Below are 20,077 nucleotides of genomic sequence, written 5' to 3'. Positions count from 1 at the left end.
AGTAAGATAATATTTACTGCTGCGCCAATTCAACACCTTTAAAATGTAATGTCAGTCATCACATGTAGCCGATTTAGTCATTCAAACACTGGTGTTTGAAAAGAATGCAAAAACAGAACAGAGCCAGTCTGTTGAACGACTCTTTTCAGTGAACGACTCCTGACTGAACGACTCCCTTCACAGAGCCACCAGTCCCATCACTGGTACCCAGTGTAGATAATAGCACACACACTCTGCCTGTGTGTACCACAGACACTCATGTTATTTACACCTGGCTGTTGCACTGGGGCAGTATTTGTACCAGAGTGCAAAGCCATGTAGAGGGAAAACGTGCAGAATTTCTGCACCGGTGTCGGTAAACACTGTTTAAACGGCTCAGAGGTTGAGTGAGCAAACGAGTGAATGGATTCAGTGGCAAAAGCAGGAACAAACAGTCATGAAATAGAAAAATAAAACGTCATTTGTTTCACAGCCATTACATTCTAAAGCAAATATGTGTGTTGGACAGGTGAAGAGGTGTCAGTGTTGTGTGTGCTCTGTCTAATTCAGATTCGAGCAGTTTCTAGTGTATTTTTAGTCTAGTTAGGTCTATTTTAACCCAAACCGTGATCGTTTACTAACCTAACCAAGTAGTTTTGGTGCCTGACATACTGTAACACTGACATACAGTATGTACAAATGTTGATATAAGAGATATTGCTGCTCAAACATTTGCAACAGTAACATTCTGTTGTAGCGGCCGGGCTGCTAAACCAAACCTGTGTACTGAGGACGAGCTTTGCACTGTTTTTAGGTGTAAAATTCCAAGTATGCTGAACACATCCTGAAGATGCAAAGGTAAAGTGAAAAACACAGAGTGAGCACTCAAGCAAAGGAACAATCCCCTGAGATCTGTGTAAGAAAGGAAGAGGTGGATGAAAAAAAAAAAAAAGAAGGAGGTGGATGATGGAGGAAGCTGAGGAAGTGAGAGGGCGCCAGCTCGCCTCCAGCCTCGGCGCAGAGGACGATCAAAGGTTTGTGCTCTGCATGTCAATGGACATCCGGTCACCAATACTGATGAGCCCCAGTGTGTGACGCTCCATTCACATTCATCCTCTGGAGAAACAAGAGTGTGTGCGGGAAACACTTTCACTTCTGGAATTCAGCTGCAGAGTTATTCTGTAAATATACACAAACCCAAACCGTAAGTCTAACCTGAAAAATAGCACAATATAAATAAACTAGATTAGTGCAGTTTAAATGGCTAATGAGAACTTATATCACACCAGTTACTTTAAATAAATATAACTGGAACATCCTGGATATTTGTACAAATGCATGGAGGTGAAGGGAACACTATTCATTGTGTGTGTCAGTGCAGTCAGGTCAGATCTTTTTGGGAGGAGGTTAAAATGACAAAAGAAAAAATGACTTTGAAAATCGTTCCAATAGATCCTGCACTTTTTGTTTTAGGACTTTACCCAAAAGGTCATAAATACAACAGAGGTGAACAAATATTAATAGATATGTGTCTTTCACATGCCAAAAGATCCATTGCAATGTTCTGGAAACAGACCAGCAGGCCCAGTATTACAAACTGGGAGAAGCAAATGTTGACAACTGTTCCTTTAGACAGACTGACGTACAAACCAGAAGGAAGGAAACATATGTTTGAAAAGATATTTGTTCAAAGTGTTGATTTAGTAAATGACAATGAGGAGGAATAAGTATTCAGTTGTGTAAGCCTTACAACAGGCTTAATGAGTTCAAATACCTGGAACTGGAACAGGGCGTTCAATTATGTACAAATGTTTATGAGTGAGACGTTTGTGATGTGTATGTGTAGTGTTTATTTGTCATTTTGTGTTTTGTTCTGTTTTTACTTGTAACACTTGTATTGTTGCAGGTGCCTTTGTTGGTGAGGTACATGTCTACATGTGTTTATGCTTACAAGTGTGACCCTAACCCTAACCCAGCCTGGGACCATCAGTCGATCGTCCTCACTGTGTTGTTCTGGGTGTTTTTAGGATGTTCTGCCTTTTGTCAGCTGTCTTTTCTGCAGTGTCGGCTGTTGCTCTTTCAGACAGTTGAAGCTCATTGTCGCTTACATAAAAAAAAAGTCCAGTTATTTCAACATAAATTCGTCCTCCGTTCCTTTTTCAGAAAATGCTCAGTGACCTTATCGTACCAACTAAACAAGAAAACGTGTCCCTTCAGTCCAGTGTACCAGTTAGTCCAGTGGTTGTGTTTTCTTCCAGGTCAGTAAATGAACAGTTCCTTTGGTTTCTGTGATTTCACAGCAGAATGTGTGACGGTATTAAACTGAACTGTGTCAGTGAAGGAGCACATCTGAAAACAGCTGTCAATCAAACCGCATTCAGCCTTCGGACCCGTCCTCCGATCGACGCGCGGAAGCTCGGCGTCCGGCCCGGCCGAGCTCCGCCCACGGCTCCGTTCGCCCCCGGAGACGCCGAGCATCCGGGGGCGGGACGACAGGGTGTCATGTGTCCAGTGCTGGTCCAGTTTGTAGTGGTTTTTCCAGCAGTTCCACTCAGTCCCATTGAAGTGCATGGACGCTGAGCATCTACGACAAATGCACTGAGCAGAGATGGAATGAACAAACACAGACACGGGAATGGAGGAGAAGTGAACAACATCCAGTCCACTGATCTGGGATCAGACTGATTCTGAACCAACTGGTCTGAGAGATGAACGTGTTCCAACACATTTGGAGTCAATGAAATGAAAACAACTGAACAGATTTGAACATTTAATGGGAGTCATGTTAGGAGCAGAGGAGCTTCACTGCAGTCTGACACAAACACCTGTGCTGTTCTGTCACCTGCCCAGGGACCACCGATGGAAACTAGCACTGTTTCTACAGTCTGGCATCTACATCAGCTGCAGCTGTTGCAGATGTTCATTAATATGCACTGTCCCTAATAAATAAATAAATAAATAAATAAATATTAAGATAAGATACTTCTGTTGGACCGGACAAACCAGGTAAACACTTTCCACTTTCAGAGGCAATTTGCTCCAAATCTGTTTGGTTCTCATGACGAAACAAAGCCAAACGTGTGCAAACTCATTTCAAAGTCCTTAGCCCAGGGCTGTCCAGCTCATGTCAGTTCAGTTCCATATTCAGCTCAATCTGATCTGCAGTGGGCCCAACCAGGAAAAGAAGAACAGAAGAACCCAGAAAGAATGACAACTGCACGTTTTTGTCTTTGTTTTAGTGTAAAAAAAAAAAAACATTAAATGATGAAAATACTTACTTTTATAAACTACCCCCCCCCCAAAAAAAAAAAAAACAAAACTGAAAAACCTGACATTTAAATTAAAAAACATAAGAAAATTTAGTGTAATTTTCTCAGTCTTCTTCCTCCACTTCTCATTAGTCCATGTGCATTCTGGATCAGATCTCCAAAGACACTAAACACTGAGGAACAGGAAGAAAAGAGTTCAAACTGGACTGAATTTAATACAGACATTTCAGGTTGGACACATTTGTTCAGGTTAGTCACATTTTATTGGTACAGGAGAGTTTGGAAATGGAAAGAGTTTCATCATTTAATGTGATTTTTTTGCACTAAAACAAAGAAAAAAAATTAAGTTGTTAGTTCTAGATTTTTTATTTTTTTTTGCTTAATTGAAGATTTTTTTTTTTGGCTTAATTGAACTTTTTTTTTTTTTTTTTACTTAATTGAACTTTTTTTTTTGGCTTAATTGAAGATTTTTTTTACTTAATTGAAGATTTTGTTGGCTTAATTCAAGATTTTTTACTTAATTGAAGATTTCATTTATTTATTTATTTTTACTTAATTTAAGATTTTTTTTTTTAACTTAATTGAAGATTTTTTTTTTTTTTTACTTAATTTAAGATTTTTTTTTTTAACTTAATTGAAGATTTTTTTTTTTTTGCTTAATTGACGATTTTTTTTTTTACTTAATTGAAGATTTTTATTTTTATTTTTTTGGCTTAATTGAAGATTTTTTTTTACTTAACTGACGATTTTTTTGGCTTAATTGAAGATTTTTTTTGCTTAATTGAATTTTTTTTTTTTTCCTTAATTGAAGATTTTTTTTTGGCTTAATTAAAGATTTTTTTTTACTTAATTGAAGTTTTTTACTTAATTGAAGATTTATTTATTTTTTTTGGCTTAATTCAAGATTTTTTCCTTAATTCAAGCTAATTTTTTTTTTTTTTTTTTTGCTTAATTCAATTCAAGACTGTAGAATTTTTGCACTTGGCAAAAACATCCCAGGGGCTGAACTGGACCCTTTGGGGGGACGCATGTTTGACAGCCCTGCCTTAGACTAATGCTAATGTGTTGATGGGCGGGGCTAATAAGCTCAGTATTTTGTAAATCCCTAATGAAAGTAGAACCTCACAAAATATTCCAAGTTCTCCATTATGCGACAAGTGGGTACGACTTTACTCTCATAAATGATGCTGTTTTTTTGTGCCTGTTTTTACAATTACAATTGTCTCTTAATATTTAGGCTTTATACTCAAAATATGACGACATTATTCTCATAACAGTAGCTCATTCTTGTAAAATTAAGACTCTTTTTGTATTTGGCTTATTCTCATAAAATTACAGGTTTCATCTTGATATTTTACAACTTTATTCTCATTGTGACGAGTGTTTTAATTGTCTTATGTGGCCCTAATGCGCTGTCATAAGAATGCAGTTTGAAAATAAGTGTAAAATGTGACCCTCTTTCTATTTGTTAATTTTTTTAAAATAATGCACACTGACACTCTTGTAAATACTGCTTTGTTGTCATTGTTGTTCAATGAGAAAGCACATATACACTCAGCATGTAGTTAATCACATATTTCAACTTGCTATCGAGTGTTGAGTTCACAGGATTAAAATAGACTGTCAATAAGACTGAGGGAAAAAAGACGATGAGATTAAAAGCTTGGATGACGTTCCCATATTTCCCAACCCCCATCCTGCAGACAGGACTAGAACGAAGGCGACAGAACTTCAAAAACAAAAAGACGACCCCTCATCTTCTACCTTTGGATGTTTACACTTGACCCAAACCTGAGCTTTAAAAAGCACATTCAAAAGATGACAAATACAACTGTGCTAACTTCAGATCTATCATAAAGTCAGTGTCCACTGAAGCGTCACATGTTTCTAAATGCACTGGTAGTTCCACATGTTCTCTACTGTAGGACCAGTTGGTCTCAGGCTTGTAAATCTGCCCTAAGGCCTCTACAGTCATTGTATAAATATTCTCTTAAGATCCATGACAAGAAAAGACGAGCGTTCCATCACTGCTCAGTTTTGTCCAAATATAAGATCTTAAGCTTCGAAAATGTCATCATGTGTTCAAATGTGTGTCTGCTGTTCAAGGTGGTCCATCATTCTGCTGCTCCTCCCTTCAAAAGGTTTATTTCTTTAGTTTCTGGAAAAACATCCCGAATTACTCGATCAACAACACGCGGCGAGTGCAGGATTCAGAAACACAAAACAGCATTTGCAAATTCAGCGTTCTCATGTGTGTCCATGTGACAGTGGATCACATGACCAACAGAACCACCAACAGTTCCAAACGATCACACATTCACACACATGGTGAACAAACATCTGCTGTCAGACCAAACCTGTAGATCGAATGGAATGGGATGTAAACATGTTCAGAGTGTGACAGACTGCAGTGGACAGAGGAGGGAAGGAATAGTTTACGTAGATGGAGTTAGAAATATGCATTTTTATACTGGTCTTGAATGTTTTAGCTTTTATTACGGTGTGTTTTTTAATGATATACAGATGGAGTTAGAAATCTGCATTTCTTACTGTTTTAATTCATGTCTGTTGTTTTGATGCTACCGTCAGCCTGTCCAGGGACTACAGGTGGAAATCAGCACTAGTGCTACAACCTGGAACACTACATCTGTCCTTTGTAAGGCTCATGTATATTGTGCATTGTCCCTGTCTAAATAAATAAATAAAATGAAAAAAAAAAAAGTTCATGTTCGTCACAATTGGGTGACTGTTTCTTTTAGTCTATATCCAAGCAAAATCAACAACATCAGCAAAACCAGGCGTACATCTCTGTGGAGAAATGACTTTTGTGGGATTCAGTCGTTTTTAAAACCACGGCTTTCTTCCCCGTGTGTAAACGCTCCAACTACAGCAAATGATCCCCAGCGTCACTGCATCCTTCACCTACTGCTGCCCAAGATGAGTTTGTTCCTCTCCTCCTGAACAACAGCAGATTGAACCAGACCTATTTCCTGCACTGACCCAGCTGGAACGAAGTATTTGCTTTAGAGAAGCAGAAGAAGGCGAAGCCCCAGTCCTCCACACTCAAATCTAAGGCTACGTTCACACAGCAGGTCTTCATGCACAATTCAGATTTTTTGGTGAAATCTGATTTTTTGTGTGCTGGTTAGGGCTGTGTATCAGCAAGAATCTGCCGATAAAATACAAATCACAATACTAGGATCACGATACAATATATCGTGATACATCATGATACTGTTAACAAGGCAATAGTTTTTTGGTTGTTTTGTTTCTTTTTTAAATGATTATTTCTTGGAAAATGTAATTACACCACAAATATGCACTAATACTAAAGACATTTGTATTTGATCAGAATAGGATCTAATGCTACATCACAAAACTTTTCTCTAATCTCAAAATGCAGGATTTGGATAAATACAGTTTTAACATTGATTTAATAAATTACTTGTTCAGTTCACAAACAACAGAGAAAAATATGCTTGTGAACATATGAATAAAAGAGCTCGCAGGATTCCCAAAAAATATAGAGAAAAAATTAAAATAAAACAAATGAACCTCTGCCATGCCTGCATTTGAATAAATACCTAAAAATATCCACATAGTTCTTTTTAATATGGATACAGTATCGTGAAATAAAATATCACAATATACTGCAGAACCTATATTTTCTTACAGCCCTAGTGCTCGTTCATATTACAAATTAAATGCGACTTCTATCAGTTCTCAGTATGAGTTGAATGTGACCCTGAAGAAAACTTATTATCGTTAATGAACACTAACGAAGTCACGAAAACTAGAACTGTCAAAACGTTTTCCTTAACTGAAATAAATAAAAACTATAATTAAAAGAAAAAAAAAAAAAAACATAACTAACTGAAACTGTATTGTGTGTTTACTAAACTAACTAAAACACATAAAAATTCTGGATCAAATTCCCTTGGTTTTGGTCTTTGTCAATGTCAGATTGATGTTAAATGGATTTCTTTGTCTCTCTCAGTTTTCTGTGCTGTCTCCATACGACACTTTTTGCTCCGTCACTTGTGTTCACTGTGGTTTCCAGTCGTCTTCTGGTCCCCACTCTACCTGGAAACATGGAGACTAAAGCAGCAGAGTCCTGTCTGGGATTGATTTGAATAGGAGCACAGAGAAGAAGAGAAAAGAGACCACTGAACTACAACTGAACTACAACTGAACTACAACTGAACTACAACTAAACTACAACTAAACTACAACTGAACTACAACTGAACTACAACTGAACTACAACTGAACTACAACTGAACTACAACTAAACTACAACTGAACTACAACTGAACTACAACTAAACTACAACTGAACTACAACTAAACTACAATGGAACTACAACTAAACTACAACTGAACTACAACTGAACTACAACTCAACTACAACTGAACTGCAACTAAACTATAACTGAACTACAACTAAACTACAACTGAACTACAACTAAACTACAACTGAACTACAACTATGCTACAACTAAACTACAACTGAACTACAACTGAACTATAACTGAACTACAACTGAACTACAACTGAACTACAATGGAACTACAACTAAACTACAACTGAACTACAACTCAACTACAACTGAACTGCAACTAAACTATAACTGAACTACAACTAAACTACAACTGAACTACAACTGAACTACAACTAAACTAAACTACAACTAAACTACAACTAAACTACAACTGAACTACAACTAAACTACAACTAAAACTAAACTACAACTAAACTACAACTGAACTACAACTGAACTACAACTACAACTGAACTACAACTAAACTACAACTAAAACTAAACTACAACTGAACTACAACTGAACTACAACTACAACTGAACTACAACTAAACTACAACTGAACTACAACTAAACTACAACTAAAACTAAACTACAACTAAACTACAACTGAACTACAACTACAACTGAACTACAACTAAACTACAACTGAACTACAACTACAACTGAACTACAACTAAACTACAACTGAACTACAACTGAACTACAACTAAAACTAAACTACAACTAAGCATTTAGAAAATAACAGAAACTAATAAAAACTATCAAACCTGCTCCAAAAACAAATTAAAATGAGGTGAATCAGAGAAAAACAGTCCAAACTAAATCAAACTAAACTAGAATGACAAATCCAAAACTATTATAGCCTTGCCCTGAAGTGACCCACATGCACACAGGAGGTCCTGACATGACATGTACCACACAACATGCACTGTGTTGATGGAAGTAAATATGGAGGCGTCTGGGATGGGCGTGTGTGGCACTGACAGAGGTCCAGTACAACCACAGTCTGCACCGTTCCAGTCCAATAATCTGAAGTAGAAGATTAAAGAAGAGCAGAGCCAGGTTTTTGGCTCTGGCCGTTTATGGTGTTTGGATGTGGAGGCGGAGCCAGGAGAGGTGGGATAGTGATGCTAGCGGCTTCACTCACACACACTTCATTCATCATTTTCAAATAAGAAGAAGGTTTAAATATATCTGTGACCGCCTCTCACGACAAGACCCTCATCTCCGGTGACCTTCATCTGTTCACCAGCACGCTGCGCTCATGTCCGACGCATTCCAGTTCAGTTCCACATTCAGCCGAATCTGACCTCAAGTGGGCCGGACCAGTCCAGTAATACAAATAATAGGAAAAGAACGGACAAATAATATACACTAAAGTTTTCTCTGTTTTTGAGAGAAAAAAGGACAGTTCCATAATGAAAATATTTACATCTACGAACTGTACTTGAACACAACATGAACAAATATGAACAACCTGAAAACTAAGAAAAATGCATGCAATTCGAACAATATTTATTACCTTAGGTTATCATTTATACATAATAACCTGTAAATAATAACAGGTCACATACAGGTCACATACAGGTCAGATATAGGTCACATACAGGTCAGATACAGGTCAGGTACAGGTCACATACAGGTCAGATATAGGTCACATACAGGTCAGATACAGGTCAGATATAGGTCAGATATAGGTCACATACAGGTCAGATACAGGTCAGATATAGGTCACATACAGGTCAGATACAGGTCAGATACAGGTCAGATATAGGTCACATACAGGTCAGATACAGGTCAGATATAGGTCACATACAGGTCAGATACAGGTCAGATACAGGTCAGATATAGGTCACATACAGGTCAGATACAGGTCAGATACAGGTCAGATATAGGTCAGATACAGGTCAGATACAGGTCAGATATAGGTCAGATACAGGTCAGATACAGGTCAGATACAGGTCAGATATAGGTCACATACAGGTCAGATACAGGTCAGATACAGGTCACATACAGGTCACATACAGGTCACATACAGGTCAGATACAGGTCACATACAGGTCAGATACAGGTCACATACAGGTCAGATATAGGTCACATACAGGTCAGATACAGGTCAGATATAGGTCACATACAGGTCAGGTACAGGTCACATACAGGTCAGATATAGGTCACATACAGGTCAGATACAGGTCAGATACAGGTCAGATATAGGTCAGATACAGGTCAGGTACAGGTCACATACAGGTCAGATACAGGTCACATACAGGTCAGATATAGGTCACATACAGGTCAGATACAGGTCAGATATAGGTCAGATACAGGTCAGATATAGGTCACATACAGGTCAGATACAGCTCAGATACAGGTCAGGTACAGGTCAGATACAGGTCAGGTACAGGTCAGATACAGGTCACATACAGGTCACATACAGATCACATACAGGTCAGATATAGGTCACATACAAGTCAGATACAGGTCAGATACAGGTCAGATATGGGTCACATACAGGTCAGATACAGGTCAGATACAGGTCACATACAGGTCAGATATAGGTCAGATACAGGTCAGATACAGGTCAGGTACAGGTCACATACAGGTCAGATACAGGTCAGATACAGGTCAGATATAGGTCACATACAGGTCAGATACAGGTCAGATACAGGTCAGGTACAGGTCAGATACAGGTCAGATACAGGTCACATACAGGTCACATACAGATCACATACAGGTCAGATATAGGTCACATACAAGTCAGATACAGGTCAGATACAGGTCAGATATGGGTCACATACAGGTCAGATACAGGTCAGGTACAGGTCAGATACAGGTCACATACAGGTTAGATATAGGTCACATCCAGGTCACATCCAGGTCAGATACAGGTCAGGTACAGGTCAGATACAGGTCAGGTACAGGTCAGATACAGGTCAGATACAGGTCACATACAGGTCACATACAGGTCACATACAGGTCAGGTACAGGTCACATACAGGTCAGATATAGGTCACATACAGGTCAGATACAGGTCAGATATAGGTCACATACAGGTCAGATACAGGTCAGATATAGGTCACATACAGGTCAGATACAGGTCAGATACAGGTCAGATATAGGTCAGATACAGGTCAGGTACAGGTCAGATACAGGTCACATACAGGTCACATACAGGTCACATACAGATCACATACAGGTCAGATACAGGTCAGGTACAGGTCACATACAGGTCAGATATAGGTCACATACAGGTCAGATACAGGTCAGATATAGGTCACATACAGGTCAGATACAGGTCAGATACAGGTCAGATATAGGTCACATACAGGTCAGATACAGGTCAGATATAGGTCAGATACAGGTCAGGTACAGGTCACATACAGGTCAGATACAGGTCACATACAGGTCAGATATAGGTCACATACAGGTCAGATACAGGTCAGATATAGGTCACATACAGGTCACATACAGGTCAGATACAGGTCAGATATAGGTCACATACAGGTCAGATATAGGTCACATACAGGTCAGATACAGGTCAGATACAGGTCACATACAGGTCAGATACAGGTCAGGTACAGGTCACATACAGGTCAGATACAGGTCAGATACAGGTCAGATACAGGTCAGATATAGGTCAGATACAGGTCACATACAGGTCAGATACAGGTCAGATATAGGTCAGGTACAGGTCAGATACAGGTCAGATATAGGTCACATACAAGTCAGATACAGGTCAGATACAGGTCAGGTACAGGTCAGGTACAGGTCAGATACAGGTCAGGTACAGGTCAGATACAGGTCAGATACAGGTCAGGTACAGGTCAGATACAGGTCACATACAGGTCAGATACAGATCACATACAGGTCAGATATAGGTCACATACAAGTCAGATACAGGTCAGATACAGGTCAGATATAGGTCACATACAGGTCAGATACAGGTCAGGTACAGGTCAGATACAGGTCACATACAGGTTAGATATAGGTCACATCCAGGTCACATACAGGTCAGATACAGGTCAGGTACAGGTCAGATACAGGTCACATACAGGTCAGATATAGGTCAGGTACAGGTCAGATACAGGTCAGATATAGGTCACATACAGGTCATATATAGGTCACATACAGGTTACTATCCAGGTCAGATACAGGTCACATACAGGTCAGATATAGGTCAGATACAGGTCACATACAGGTCAGGTACAGGTCAGATACAGGTCACATACAGGTCAGGTACAGGTCAGATACAGGTCAGGTACAGGTCAGATACAGGTCAGATACAGGTCACATACAGGTCAGATACAGGTCAGGTACAGGTCAGATACAGGTCACATACAGGTCAGATATAGGTCACATACAGGTTACTATTCAGGTCAGATACAGGTCACATACAGGTCAGATATAGGTCAGATACAGGTCACATACAGGTCAGGTACAGGTCAGATACAGGTCACATACAGGTCACATACAGGTCAGATAGCAGCAAAAAACTGGATTTGGGTCACATTTGGCTGCAGTGTGAACAGAGCCCGTGTGTGTGTGTGTGTGTGTGTGTGTGTGTGTGTGTGTGTGTGTGTGTGTGTGTGTGTTTCTGTGGATGGAGGCAGCTGGGTAACACTTTATAATAAGTGCACACTATGAAGCATTAGTTAAATATTAACAAATAGTGAATTCATCATTTCTAAAGCATATTTCTGACATGAATACTCATTAGTATATGGTTTATAAGCACAGTTCTAAATGTTTCACTCATCATTCCTAATCCTTCATCATTCAGTCATGCAGTTTGTTTTCATAATCCCATGTGCTGTGTGTTTCCTTTGCTCAGATAACTCAGACTTTTGTGAGTCTTCATTCATTTCCATCCTTTAAATCTCATTTGTAAATGCTTTAGATGTCACAGATAGTGCACACTTTAGATGAGCTCACACCACAGACTGAATTCATGAGTAGTTAGTGCTTTAGAACTACCTGAAAGAATGAATTCCTGTGTTAAGAACTGTTTATAGGACATCTACTGGAAAAGAAATGTGTGAGTTAGTATAAAGTACACACTAACATATTCACTCACCATTAGTACATGTGTGAATAGTGTATGTGTGAGCAGAAATGCACATCACAACTGGTTTGGAAGTGATGCAATACTAAAGGTTTAAATCCATAATTTATAAATTATGAAAATACAGTCATTAAGCACACTGTAGATGAGCTTATGAACGATGAGTAAAACATCTATAACTGTGTTTATAAACCATATACTAATGAGTATTCATGTCATAAATCTGCTTTATAAATGATGAATTCAGTATTTGTTCATGTTTAACTAATGCTTCATAGTGTGCACTTATTCTGAAGTGTTACCGGTAACAGACAGACATGAGCTCACAAACAGAGGTGTGATGTCACAAAGCACCCGCCTCCCATCACAAACGACAGCTGCACAGTCTGAGCGCCGTCCGTGTGCAGCGGTCCCACGGCAGGTCCTGCAGCGGAGGGGGAAATGAACTCAGTGTTCTCGTCTAATTTCAAGGACATGTGACACACACTGCACGCAGCCATCAGCCAATCACAGTCTGTCTTAATCAGTTTGGAGTGAGGCGCTGGTGACAACACTGAAAAATGAGCAACAAATAAAAGAAAATCACCGTAAACAAAGACTTGGTGCCAAAAAGAAAAACGTCAGTTATGTGGAATTATTTCATCTGTAACAGGGCTGTCCAACTGCTGTTAGTTCAGTTCCACATTCAGCCCAGTCTGATCTGCAGAAAAATAACAGTGAACAAAGTCCGATTAAATGACCATGACGTTTACGTCTACAAAGTTTCATTAAAATCTGAATAATAGGAAAACTTCAAATGTCTTAAAAAAAATAAGTGCAATTAAAAAATATTCTGCCTCTGTTTATCATTTCCACATGTACATTATAACTTATAGATCACAGTGGATCTACAAACACACATTTAATAACAGAATGTTGGTCCAATTGCATTTACTTCTCTTAAGACATTTCGGTTTGTTCATATTTGTTCAGGTTATTCACATTTTTTGTAAAAGGATAGTTTGTTAATGTAAACATTTTCATGTAATTTAACTTTTTTACACCAAAACAAAGAGAACATTTGTAGGTGTCATTATTTACAGGATATTATGATCATATTTTACTGCTCTGATCCACTGAATTAAAAGGATTTTAACACCATTCATTGTTCCCCTCTTCAGTGGAATTTCTGCATTGCATACATTCATCCCAGGGCCGGACTGGACCCTCTGGTGGGCTGGATTTGACCCCCGGGCCGCATGTTTGACACCTGTGGGCTACAAGAAGGATGTGTTCTGTGTCAGCAGTGCCTACTACTACGACTAACATGTCTGACCATTTACGTCGGCACCACACAGTTATTATGTATTCCTGAGGTTTTTTTTTTCACATCGCAATATATATCACAGGGTTAAAAAAAAATCACAATGTCAGTTTTTCCAAAGTGGCGCAGCCCCATCACAAACACCAACGTCTAAACACACACGGCTGCAGAATTCGTACGTACTGAACCTTTAATGTTTTTTGGCCATATCATTCAATCCTATTCCAATATACTGAGTATTGCACATTTCTCTGAAAGCTGATGCATTTTTGGGTATAAAATATAATTTGACACTTTATCTGTCATTCTTTTAACGTTTCAAATTCTCAATATTATGTGTAAATAAGTTTTGTTTCACATTTTTTTCCAACTTTCCAGCAGGTTTTCCATTGTATTACTGTTAGATGCTGTATTTCCCAGTTGACCCTCCACGCATTAACCCCTACACTCCAGCGGGTACAGCCGCGTCTACAGCTGATCGATGCCGCTCTAAACAGCACTTGTGTTTCCACCAGAAAACACAGACACATATTTCATCAATGTCATGCATAAGTCCACTCAACTGTATTAACTTCGGTAGCTGAAGTAAAAGCAATTAAATCAGGACAATAGGAACCGTACTACTGCTATTATGGTAGAGGCATAGGAATTCATGAAAAACGACCACGAAAGGAAGGTAAATTAACCCTCTGGTGTCTGGGTGTGCCTTTTACGCACACTTTGCACTTTGTTTTAAAAAACTTCATATTATTTTTCACAATTTAAATAAGGTTAGAATTCAAAAGTTGTTCATTTGTGCATGATCTTTAAAATTCTGTCCACCAACTCAAATGTGCACATTGTAAACAAAAGAAAATGACCAGACTAGCATCTGTCTGCCAAGTGTGCATAAAACGCACTATTTCTAACATTTGATCTGAATGATTAGGACTGAGCTGGATTTACAAAAATAAAATCTAATTAGAGCAGAAAAATAAATCAATATATAATATTTAATAGTTTGATTTATAGGTGTGCATTTTACGCACACTTGGTGACAGATGCTAGTATTTTTGAACATTTGACCTAGCGCCAAAAATAATAATGCAAATTAACCAGTGTTGGAGTTAATCACTGACATATGCCAGGATGAAAAAATCTAATAATATGTGATCCACTTTTTATGGAGTATATTGAAAAAAAAATTTTTTTGTGTTTTTTCATCCAAAAAAATGGTTTGTTTCCATTACAAACATGTCATTTAAAGGGTTAAAAAATGTGACAGTTATTGAGTATTTGGTATTTTTATTTACAGCTCAAGTTGAAGAAATAGAAAAAAGTGTAAAAGAATTAAAAACAAAGTGTATGAACATTTTTTTGACATTATTCCACAGGTGTGCCAAAAAGGCACACTGGGTGTTTATTAAGGGCCTTGGTGGACGGGATACCAGAGGGTTAACTGGGACAGATGTAACACTGCCCATCTGAAATGTTCCCGTTGTTGCGTGTGCTGCCGTGCGTCGGACAGAAATAAACCACATCAGAGCCTCGGCACGACACAGCTGCTCCTGAAACAGCATTCAACTGCTGACCGCTAAACTGACCGGAGGATTTGTGCAGATTAGAACCAGTCTTTGCTATAATACTCCTTTTATATGTGATCTAATGATTTGAGGTTGTTGCGCTGTGAAAGCAGCACATCCACACATCTGTACTGTACTCGCTGGCTTTTATGTGAAACATACAGACCCAAAAAAGAACCGTCAGAAGAGGAGCATCCCTGGAGTTCAAAGAGAGAAGACAGGCTACAGGATGTCTGATCTGGGATAGGTCTTTGTTTCTGAGTCTTTGTTTTGTTCTTAAAAAAAAAAAAACTGAATTCAAAACTAGGGATGTGACGATTACCGGTATAACGATAAACGGTGGTAAAATCACAGACAGTTAGTATTAGCGTTTAAATTCTAATTCTCATGATAACTGTGTTTGATTATCGCACTTTTAGGGGAAAAAACCCGATGGAAAGATCTGCTTTAATATCAAATATTTGAGTATAGTTTGAATTTATTACAATTTTAATTTTCTATACCTAATATTTGAACCAATATTCACTTTGAAAGTCTGTGAAAAGGTTCATTAAACGTGTGTGTTATTTATGCAATAAAGTATCACATTTTTTTTGTGCGTGTTTTTTGTCCTTTTGAGTTTTTATAGTAGGTTAAAGTGAAAAAATAACAGACAGATGATACAGATGAAGTTGTGCTGAAAAAACAGATCCAAACATGGGTATAGTAAACATTTGTTTCTATAGTATATAAAGGCCAAATCAAAAGGACTGAAAAACAGACAGAATAGACTCAGACCACTAAGGGTTAATATGGGAATGTTTCTGACACAGAAGGGACATTGGAACTATTATTTTATTTTATTTTACTTTTTTTTTTAATATATACAACTTGGTTAAATTCTTTCAGTGTGTGTATCAGTACTTTTTGAACATTTTGAGCACAATTTCAACAATATCGTGATAATAATGATAACTGTGATAATTTTGGTCATAATAACCGTGATATGAAATGTTCATATGGTTCCATCCCTAATGCAAATATTTCCATAATTTAATGTTATTTTTTGCACTAAAACAAAGACAAAAATTTGAAGTTGTCATTATTTAGGCATAATGTATTATTGTTTTCCATCAAACCCAGTAGTAAATCTGCAGTCCTTCTTTTTTGTGGGTTCTTCTGCTGTTATTATTTGACTGTAGATCAGATTGGTCTGGATGTGGAACCCACACTAAAATGATTTTTTTTTGTTCTTAGAGAATTCATTCCAAGGTCCGGATTGGAACCTTTGGTGGGACGCATTTGGCCCTCGGGACGCATGTTTGACAGCCCTGATTTGGATTAAAATGAACAAATTAACCCTCTGGTATCCCGTCCACCAAGGCCCTTACTGAGCACCAAGTGTGCCTTTTTGGCACACTGGTGGAATAATGTCAAAAAATATTCATACAGTTTGTTTTTAATTCTTTTACACTTTTTTCTATTCCATCAACTTGAGCCGTAAATAAAAATACCAAATACTCTGTAATTGTCACATTTTTAACCCTTTAAATGCCGTGTTTGTAATGGAAACAAACCATTTTTTTGATGCAAAAAACACAAAAAATTATTTTTTTCCAATATACTCCATAAAAAGTGGATCACATATTATCTGATTTTTTCATCCTGGCATATGTCAGTGATTAACTCCAACACGGGTTAATTTGCATTATTATTTTTGGCGCTAGGTCAAATGTTCAAAAATACTAGCATCTGTCAGCAAGTGTGCGTAAAATGCACACCTATAAATCAAACTATTAAATATTATATATTGATTTATTTTTCTGCTCTAATTTGATTTTATTTTTGTAAATCCAGCTCAGTCCTAATCATACAGATCAAATGTTAGAAATAGTGCGTTTATGCACACTTGGCAGACAGATGCTAGTCTGGTCATTTTCTTTTGTTTACAATGTGCACATTTGAGTTGGTGGACAGAATTTTAAAGATCATGCAAAAATGAACAACTTTTGAATTCTAACCTTATTTAAACTGTGAAAAATAATATGAAGTTTTTAACAGGAAGTGCAAAGTGTGCCTAAAAAGCACACCCAGACACCGGAGAGGTAAACACCAGGATGCGTTTGTGTTCACTCAGATTCAATCATGTGTATTGTCTGCTTGCTGTAAACATTGTAATCATCTTGAAAACTGTGATGTAACCTCTAAATACCTACAGTAATAAAAAGTGGAGCATTACCTCTCATTAGTGTGTGTTTGTGTATCACAGATGGTTGTAAATCCTCTGATGAAACACTCATGACCTCCAGTGGGATTCTGTCCCTTTAACTTGAGAGCCTATTAATTGTCTGCAATTATCCTTCGCAAACGTGGCATCTGTCAGAAGTATCGCTTCTCCTCCCACATGGATAGAAATACCATGGTGGTAAAGGTTGACTGCGACATTCACTATTTATTGCACAGTAGGGCTTGTACAGTCCAGTTTCACCATCACAGGTCTAAAAAAACAAAAATCCTCCTCATCAAACCACTCCTAACTTCCAGCCAATGATTTCCAAAGGGTAACATTTTATGTATGTGGAGACAACAGCTTGCATACAGGAAATGAATGGAGACTTGTCTTGACTCTATGGAAAAAAATGAAGAAAGAGACTAGGGTGGTCCAAAAATTTTTTTCAGATTCTCTGGATTCGAACCCTGCATTTGGTTCCATATCTGGCCAAATTACTTCGGCCCAAATTTTATGCAGATTCATTAATATTCAGAGGTGTCCCAGACAGGTGCAGATGTCTGTATATACTCTAACAGAACTAGCCAAATGAATAAGGCAGATTAGAATAATCTGTCATTTTATTCTCCAAATCAAACTGACACTCACATAAAAATGTTCCTTAGAAAGTCCAACAACCACTGTTGGTTTATTGAAATGACCAAAAATGTTCCTGTGTTCTTTGACAACTTGTTGCCAGTACTGTTTGTGATCTGCATTTGTTGTTCGGCTACAGTTGAAGTCTGGAATAAGCTCCGCCCCTCTGTCAGTGACATCATTGACAACTTTAGTGGAATGCCCAGTTTTCTCCTCCTTCTGAAAGTCTTGTCTTGAAAGGCTTGTGCTTGACTACAGCTGCAGGTCATATGGATTTATCTGTGAACAGTCAAAAATAAGCATTAGTACAAATTCCAGTAAATTCACTGGTATATGCCTTACTTCATCCATATATTTACTCCAGTTCCACAGATGTGGGCGGAGTTACTTCATCCATATATTTACTCCAGTTCCACAGATGTGGGCGGAGTTACTTCATCCATATATTTACTCCAGTACCACAGATGTGGGCGGAGTTACTTCATCCATATATTTACTCCAGTACCACAGATGTGGGCGGAGTTACTTCATCCATATATTTACTCCAGTACCACAGATGTGGGCGGAGTTACTTCATCCATATATTTACTCCAGTACCACAGATGTGGGCGGAGTTACTTCATCCATATATTTACTCCAGTACCACAGATGTGGGCGGAGTTACTTCATCCATATATTTACTCCAGTACCACAGATGTGGGCGGAGTTACTTCATCCATATATTTACTCCAGTTCCACAGATGTGGGCGGAGTTACTTCATCCATATATTTACTCCAGTACCACAGATGTGGGCGGAGTTACTTCATCCATATATTTACTCCAGTACCACAGATGTGGGCGGAGTTACTTCATCCATATATTTACTCCAGTTCCACAGATGTGGGCGGAGTTACTTCATCCATATATTTACTCCAGTGCCACAGATGTGGGCGGAGTTACTTCATCCATATATTTACTCCAGTGCCACAGATGTGGGCGGAGTTACTTCATCCATATATTTACTCCAGTTCCACAGATGTGGGCGGAGTTACTTCATCCATATATTTACTCCAGTTCCACAGATGTGGGCGGAGTTACTTCATCCATATATTTACTCCAGTTCCACAGATGTGGGCGGAGTTACTTCATCCATATATTTACTCCAGTTCCACAGATGTGGGCGGAGTTACTTCATCCATATATTTACTCCAGTTCCACAGATGTGGGCGGAGTTACTTCATCCATATATTTACTCCAGTACCACAGATGTGGGCGGAGTTACTTCATCCATATATTTACTCCAGTTCCACAGATGTGGGCGGAGTTACTTCATCCATATATTTACTCCAGTTCCACAGATGTGGGCGGAGTTACTTCATCCATATATTTACTCCAGTACCACAGATGTGGGCGGAGTTACTTCATCCATATATTTACTCCAGTACCACAGATGTGGGCGGAGTTACTTCATCCATATATTTCCAGCTGAATCCCTCAGACCTTGGTTCTGATAGTTCTGCTCTTCTCTTACAGCTCAGCTCGTCTTTGCTGAAAATGAACAATTAGTCCATTTCCAGGAAACTTCAGCAACTTGTGAAACCTCTAAAACATCTGCTTTTCTTCCACATTTTTTCCTAAATCATCTTTTGAATGAATAAACCTAATGCAGGGTTCTAACTGAGGTGATCTGAAACTGTATTTTTTACCAGGATTGTTGGACCACCCTAATGGAGACTTGTCTGGACTCTATGGAAAAAAA

General features: G+C 38.3%; 1 long non-coding RNA gene across 1 annotated transcript; it reads right to left on the bottom strand.

Annotated features, from left to right (window-relative positions):
- Positions 1–14,106: 14,106 nt before the first annotated feature.
- On the bottom strand, positions 14,107–15,778 carry LOC115414951 (uncharacterized). Its single transcript, XR_003934733.1, has 2 exons — positions 15,371–15,778; positions 14,107–14,620 (listed from the first exon to the last, which is right to left on the bottom strand). It is a non-coding gene; the product is annotated as an uncharacterized LOC115414951 (long non-coding RNA).
- Positions 15,779–20,077: the final 4,299 nt, after the last annotated feature.

The sequence above is a fragment of the Sphaeramia orbicularis genome, chromosome 3 (assembly GCF_902148855.1).
Source record: "Sphaeramia orbicularis chromosome 3, fSphaOr1.1, whole genome shotgun sequence".
NCBI classification, from domain to species: domain Eukaryota; kingdom Metazoa; phylum Chordata; class Actinopteri; order Kurtiformes; family Apogonidae; genus Sphaeramia; species Sphaeramia orbicularis.
The sequence above is the reverse complement of the archived record's forward strand: the minus strand, read 5'-3'. Positions and strand labels throughout refer to the sequence as shown.